General features: G+C 44.9%; 1 non-coding gene across 1 annotated transcript; it reads right to left on the bottom strand.

Annotated features, from left to right (window-relative positions):
* Window positions 1-1963: 1963 nt before the first annotated feature.
* On the bottom strand, window positions 1964-2070 carry LOC132538415 (U6 spliceosomal RNA). Its single transcript, XR_009549783.1, has one exon. It is a non-coding gene; the product is annotated as a U6 spliceosomal RNA (small nuclear RNA).
* Between the last annotated feature and the right edge of the window lie 5488 nt (window positions 2071-7558).

Below are 7558 nucleotides of genomic sequence, written 5' to 3'. Positions count from 1 at the left end.
GGTGGTGTCTGAGAAAGACCAGGGCATCCTACACAGACTGTGACCTCTCACCCCACCAGCACCTCCCCCTCCCAGGTCCTGAACCCCATGTCAGCTCCTGCAAGAGCCTCCACAGAGTAGAAACCCACCCTTGAGGACTCAATCCAGCTGGGAATACAAGGGTGTCCCTGGTGGCTAGGCACTGCTATGGGCACAGATTGACCCCTCAGTGGACAAAGGCGGCCATCCCTCAAGGTAGAACCACACAAGGAGTCCTGTGTCCACACTCAGCTTGTGGAAAGCGCACAGCCTGAGAACTGCATCTGCACATGTGGACCCTGGGCTACCTCCCTGCACCTGGGTGCTTCTGTGTTCTCCCACCTCAGCCCCACCTCCTGCCACAGACTGGCCCCACTCACCCTGTGTCTAGCCACAGGCTGACCCCACAGACCCAAGATGGCCCCAGCTGGTGGGGCAGGGTGGTGGAGGTATGTTTGTTGACCCCCATCCTGGGGAGATTAGAACATGCACCTGGGACAGCATCACTCCTGTGAGTCAACATTTCCCCAGTGAAGTGACTTAAAACATACAAATAAATATTTTTTAATTAAAGGGAAAACTCACTGAAGACAGTGGACTAGTGTAAACCTTTTACCCACCCGTGAGTTTGTGCAGCTACACACACACACATGCGCGCGCGCGCACACACACACACACACACACACACACATACACACACACACACACACACACACACACACAAACACACTCACAGAAGAATAAGGTACTTAGTACCTATGTTAGAAAACAGGATTAACAAACAAGTTTATGGGTGTCTATATTTAAGAGAGAACCAGAGCATCCTTTTAGTACATGTGATGCTGGGGACGGAACTGAGAAGCTAAAATGTGGAAGTCTTGTGGTCCATCACTGTCCCACCTCCTGGGGCTTTTAATGACAGCAGAATATTAAGCCAGAACCAGAAATGCTCTGGTGAGAGATGGTAGGTTTGGGCTTGGGACCTGGGGACTTACCTGCATTAGGTTACCTTAGGACTTACCTGCTGTTAGGTTTGGGAGTGAAGATATTAATGATGGAGGAAAAATGTGCGAAGCAGAAGAATATCTATTCCTCGCAGCCAGTTGTCACCTGAAAACACACCCTTTTATAGGTTGCCTTTTGTTAGACTGCAATCCAGTTTTTGACTGCCAAGTACTCAGCTATGAAGAATGGTGAATTCACCTTCTTATCTCATCTTAGATAGAGCTTGAAGGAATCATGTTCGGTGAGACAAGCCAGAAAGACAAGGATGAATATGGGATGATCTCACGCATGGACAGAAGCTGAGAAACAAAAACAGAAGGAGAAACACAAAGCAGAACTCGGACTGGGTTTGGTGTATTGCACCAAAGTAAAGGACTCTGGGGGTGGGGGTGGGGAGTGGGGTTCAGGTCCTGGTACATGATGGTGGAGGAGGACCCAGGCTGAGGGTGAGAGTGTATTGTAGAAACCTGACAAATCTTACACATGAACCAAAAACTATATTTAATGTTTTATATGTCCCAATGAAAATATTAATAATGTATAATGTGTATGCATATGAAGACTATTCTATTTGCTGAAAAAATTGTGATTCCAAATATTTAATGTTCAAGGAGTAATTTTAGGTGATAAGTTAATCTTTTACAAACATTAAATGCTTCTTTTTAAAGTTATTTATTTATTTATTATTGGATAAAGAAGATAAAAATTGAGAGAGGAAGGGGAGATAGAGAGGGAGAGAGACAGAGAGACACCTGCAGCCCCACTTCACCACCTAGGAAGCTTTCCCCCTACAGGTGGGGACCAGGGGTTTGGACCTTGGACCTTGCACACTGTAATGTGAGTGCTTAACCAGGTGCACCACTGCCTGGACCCTAAATACTTCTTCTTTTTTATTTACTTTTTCAATTTAAAACATTTTTATATTACAGAATTACATGTCAAAAATATGGAGTGCTTTATGAATTTTCATATCATCCTTGTGCAGAGGCCGTGCTAATCTTCTCTGTATCATTTCAATTTTAGTATATGTGCTGTTGAAGCAAGCACAATGCTTCTTTTTTTTTTTTTTTGTAACTTAAAAAAAAAAAAAGTATTTACACAGAAATTTCTAAAGCCATGGCCTGAAAAGTGCATGCTTTGCAAACCTTAGCCTCCAGGTTTGGTTCCTGGTACTATAAAGGACAGCTCTGGTTGCTCCCGCACTAACATAAAACAAATGAGTTAGTATAAACATATATGTATATGTACTGTTTCTTTGTTAAAGGTTGACAATAGGTCCCCTTGATAGTGCATGTGCTTCACTATCTGTGTGACCCAGAGAGTCTTTAAAAGGCTCCAAAGGGGGTCAGGCAGTAGCACAGTGGGTTAAGTGTACAGGGCATGAAGCACAAGGACCAACATAAAGATCCAGGTTCAAGCCTCCTGCTCCCCACCTGCACGGGAGTCCCTTCACAGGCAGTGAAACAGGTCTGCAGGTGTCTATCTTTCTCTCCCCCTGTCTGTCTTCCCCTCCTCTCTCCGTTTCTCTCTGTTCTACCTAGTAACAACATCAATAGTAACAACCATAATAACCACCACAACAATAAAACAAGGGCAACAAAGGGGAAAAAATAGTCCCCAGGAGCAGTGGATTCATGGTGCAGGCACTGAACCCCAGAAATAACCCTGGAGGTAAAAAAAAAAAAAGAGGCTCCATAATGTGCTACATGGGCTGTGAGACCTTTGAGCCTCAGTTTTCTCATTGTTAGGAGAAATACTAGACAGATGATAATTTCTATCTGTCTGGCCCTCCCCATCTTGTGTTTCTGGATTGTTTCAATACACATTGTGAGACTCTGAGCTTTACTGTATTGATTGATGGGCCCCCTGGGTTTCAGATTAACACATGGCACAGGAGGCTGAAAGGATGAGATGCGGGGTGTGTGTGTGTGTGTGTGTGTGTGTGTGTGTGCGTGCGTACTGGGGTCCAGGTGCATGATGGTGGAAAAGGCCCCAGATTTGGGGAGAGAGTATCTTGCAGACACCAATCATGGGGAGATGAGAGCTTTTATCTGTGTGTCAGCAACTGTATTGTAAATCATTAATCCCTCCCAATAAAGTGGAAAAATAAAAACATCAGGACTTGTTTGCAGGAGTGAAACAGGATCAGCCATAAATAGAGGGGGGGGAGGGTGAGAGAGAGAGAGAGAGATAGAGAAGATGAGGAGAGAAGAGAGAGAGAGAGAGAGAGAGGAGACGAGGAGAGAAGAGAGAGAGAGAGAGGAGAAGAGGAGAGAAGAGAGAGAGAGAGAGGAGACGAGGAGAGAAAAGAGAGAGAGGAGACGAGGAGAGAAGAGAGAGAGAGAGGAGACGAGAGAAGAGAGAGAGAGAGAGGAGACGAGGAGAGAAAAGAGAGAGAGAGGAGACGAGGAGAGAAGAGAGAGAGAGAGGAGACGAGGAGAGAAGAGAGAGAGAGAGAGGAGACGAGGAGAGAAAAGAGAGAGAAGAGACGAGGAGAGAAGAGAGAGAGAGAGGAGACAAGGAGAGAAGAGAGAGAGAGAGGAGACGAGGAGAGAAAAGAGAGAGAGAGAGGAGACGAGGAGAGAAGAGAGAGAGAGAGAGAGGAGACGAGGAGAGAAAAGAGAGAGAGAGGAGACGAGGAGAGAAAAGAGAGAGAGAGAGAGAGCAGTATTTCTGCACACACCATCCACAGATTCCCTTTTGGCTTTGCAGCTCTCTGGGATGGTCCCCTGTGGCAGTTCTCTGCCTCTGCATATCTTCCACTTTGGGTCAAAATGACCCAAGTAAACACTGACCTTTTCAACTACCTGCCTGCAACTCTTAAGTGGCTCCCATTGTTCTTGGCATCAGAGTACAAAGCCTTCTTGCAGCCCAAAGTAAACATGTGCAGCCTGTGGGCCCTGAGGGCAGAGGGAGGCATCCGCAAGAATTCTTCAATGAGGGTTTATTTGGGAAGTGGGTCTAAGGATCAGTGGAGAATATGAAGCAATAAAGAGATGGAGCTGGTGTATTGCACTAAAGTAAAAGACTCTGAGGTGGGTGGGGGGAAGGGTTCAGGTCCTGGAACATGATGTCAAGAAGACCCAGTGGGTGTTGTATTGTTATGTGGAAAACTGGGAAATGTTATGCATGTACAAACTATTGTATTAACTGTCAAGTGTAAAACATTAATCCCCCAGCAAAAAAAAAAAAAAAAGAGAGAGAGAGAAACTCGAAAAGAAAAGAAAAGAATATTGAGATAAGGTTTGTTCTTGACATGTTACCATTTAGCAGACTTTCTGAGGAAAATGACTTAGTGGAATTTCCACAGATTTGATCTTCTCCAGAGAGGCAAGAGGGAATCTTCTGGTTATTGCTCCCACCCTCAAAGACTTGCTCTGCTGTGCACAGATTCTCTGGATTTCACCCAGTGGGGCATGAACATGCCACATAATGGGTCCCCTGAGTGGAGCCTAGGAAAGAAAGCAATAGATACAGGACATGCAGATTATTCCAGAAAAATCTAGGGTGGGGATAGCTAGCATAATGATTATGCAAAGATACTCTCATGCCTGAGGCTCCAAAGTCCAAAGTTCAGTCCTCCTCACCACCATAAACCAAAGATGAGCAGTGCTCTGGTAAAGAAAGAAAGTAAGAAAGAAAGAAAGGAAGAAAGGAAAAAAGAATTAAACAGAAAGTCTAAATGACTAACATGTGTAATCCCACCCTACAGAAGATTTCTCCGGCCATCAGTTTTTAGTGACCTTCTATCTAGTCTTCTGTTTCTCAGTAAATCAAGATTCATGAACAATCCCCAGTTTGATCACTTGAATAGTGAAGTTACCTTTTTTAAAGACATTAAAAAAAAAACACAATATTGCTCAACTCTGGCTCACGGTGGTGCTGGGGACTTAACTTGATACTTTGGAACATCACGCAGAAGGTTTTTTTTTGTTTTTGTTTTTTTTTTTGCATAACCATTCTGCTATCTTCCAGATCCTGCCTTTGTGGCCAATTTTCACCAGTTCATGATCTTTTCAGCAAGATCCTCAGTCACTCAGGAAGCAATGTAGGCCCCCAGTAAGCAGCCAGGCACAGTGGACTAGTGACAATCTCTGTTCTCAAAGTCTTCAGTTCCAGCTGAAGGTCGTGTGCTGGTGACCTGCTTTCTGTAGTGAACATGTAACCCTAGTAACTATAGTAACCATAGTGCGCCTGCATAGTGTGATAAAGACAGACATATGTATACATAGGATTAAGACGTCAACCTGAACCTCATTGGCCAGTGGAGATGTAACTTTGAAACCAGAGGCAAACTAGTGTAAGTAGAGGCTCAAAAACCAGCTGAATAAGGCACCTTCACAGTTGCTGACTGGGATGCTGCCGGTGCTGTTAAAGACATAAGCACACTCGGCTAGGCTAAGTAATTGCTTCCTCAGCTTCCAGAGACCCTCACTCGCTCATTCGGTCACGCCAGCAGACGTAGGACCTCCAGTTTGGCCACACAGTGGCTGGTGACCACATCGTGAGCCTTACCTACAAACAGCTACTAGTAAGGAGAGGTATCGGTTTGACTGTGTGTTGAATTGTGTGAATTGTGTGACCCTTCTCTGGCATCTAAAATAAGTAAAGAATTATTGCTTAACCACGACACGCTCTCCGAGTGAGTCCTTGCTCTAATTCCTTGCTCGAGACACTTTCCCAGCCCCAGCTGCAGTGTGGGCTCACGTGAAGGTGTCTCCACACAGGAAGGAATTCCCTGATACCAGCCAGGGCTCTGAGAATCCGAGTTGGTCTTGACACTATCTCATCCCAGGTCTAGGAGTCCAGTCCCCAAACCACACTCATCTCTGGGGTCCAGTCACCAACCCAGGCAGCAGGTTTGTCTTTGAGCCACTGGCTATAGATGGCAGGTTCCCATAAGCCCCTCTTGAGACTTCAGTTTCTTTCACAAATTCAGGTGTTACCCAGCTGAGTATAGGTCAGAGGGCTCCACTTCTTTTACTCAGGTGCAGTTAGTTTGCCAGAGTAGTTTGCAGAACCCTAGAGACTCATCTACTTGTTAGAGTTCTGATTTATTACTAAGACAATCATTTATGACAAGTCAGAAGAGATGCAGGTATGAGTAAAAGACACCATATGTCCATGCCTCACCCAGGCACCCCAATACCCCTAAATCTCCACATGCTCAGTATGAAGATTCCTGCCGACTCTCATCATCCTCATAAAAGAGGAAAGAAGAATGGAGGGATCCCTGTTCTGAAACACTCTGTGGTGTCTAGAATATCTGATCTGAGCACATCTCACCCCAAGATGGAGAGGCTGGGCTGGGCCAGACTGGTGAGAGCACTCTGGCCTGGCTTACTTCCCGCCTTCACCAGGAGCTGCTGGTGGCAGCTGCCAGGAACCTTCCTCAGCATTTTTGCTTCTGCTCTCATAGCTGACATTGTTTAAGTGGCTGCAGAGTTTTGACAGAACCCAACTATGGGAGTGTGGTCATTGAGGCTGAGTTTTCCTTTCTGCTGTCAGTCAAGACTAGATTTCTTTTAGGGGAAAAAAAAAAAAAAGCACTAGCCTTTCCCTCATTTCTTTTTCCTTCTTTCTTTCCTTCCTTCCTTCCTTCCTTCCTTCCTTCCTTCCTTCCTTCCTTCCTTCTTTCCTTCTTTCCTTCCTTCCTTCCATGGAGAAGATCAGTGATACTAACGAACTGTTTAAGGGGGCATACTAGAGGGTCAGAATTGTTCAAGTATGGAAGAAATAACACTGGTTCTTCTGTTGACCCTCCCCAAGGCTGACATCTCAGCAAGAAAGAATAATCCCTTGATGGCTGTCCATGATCCTGTCAGTATCTACTCATCTTTAGCTTCCTGTTGGCTAATCATCAGTGACTTCTTGATGATATTAATTGTGGTGATGACACTGATGATACTGGTGATGATTATGGCAGTGTTTGCAAAGATGGTGATTTCTTTTGAATTTATTTATGTATTTATTTTCCCTTCAGTTGCCCTTTTTTAAATTGTTATTGTAGTTATTATTGTTGGTGTTAATGATGTCATTGTTGTTGGATAGGATAGAGAGAAATGGAGAGAGCAGGGGAAGACAGAAGGCGAGAGAAATTTTACAACTGAAGACCTGGCTTCACCTCCTGTGAAGCAACTCCCCTGCAGGTGGAGAGCCGGGGGCTTGAACCAGGATCCTTATGCCAGTCCTTGCACTTCGCGCCATATGGACTTAACCCACTGCGCTACAGCCCGGCTCCTGTAAAGATGGTGATTTGATGATGGTAGTTGTTATGACATTAGAATGGATGGGACATTTCACAATCCAGTAGGGCTCCTTAGGTTCTGGGTGCTCTGGGAAACCAGTGATAGACCAGTGAAATTCCCAACGCTGCCTTGGAGAAGTAGATGATTTGAGAAAAAAAGAAATAGAAAAGAAAACATGTAATAAATGCTAAGACTGATCAAGGAACTTGTCAAATAGCAAGCCCAAATATCTGTAGTCAGGAAACATAACAAACATCTCTTAGGCTTAGTTTTCTCTTTAGTCGGAG

This window comes from Erinaceus europaeus, chromosome 4 (genome assembly GCF_950295315.1).
Source record: "Erinaceus europaeus chromosome 4, mEriEur2.1, whole genome shotgun sequence".
In the NCBI taxonomy this organism is placed as follows: domain Eukaryota; kingdom Metazoa; phylum Chordata; class Mammalia; order Eulipotyphla; family Erinaceidae; genus Erinaceus; species Erinaceus europaeus.
Note: the sequence above shows the minus strand (reverse complement) of the source record. Positions and strands in the feature narration are given on the sequence as shown.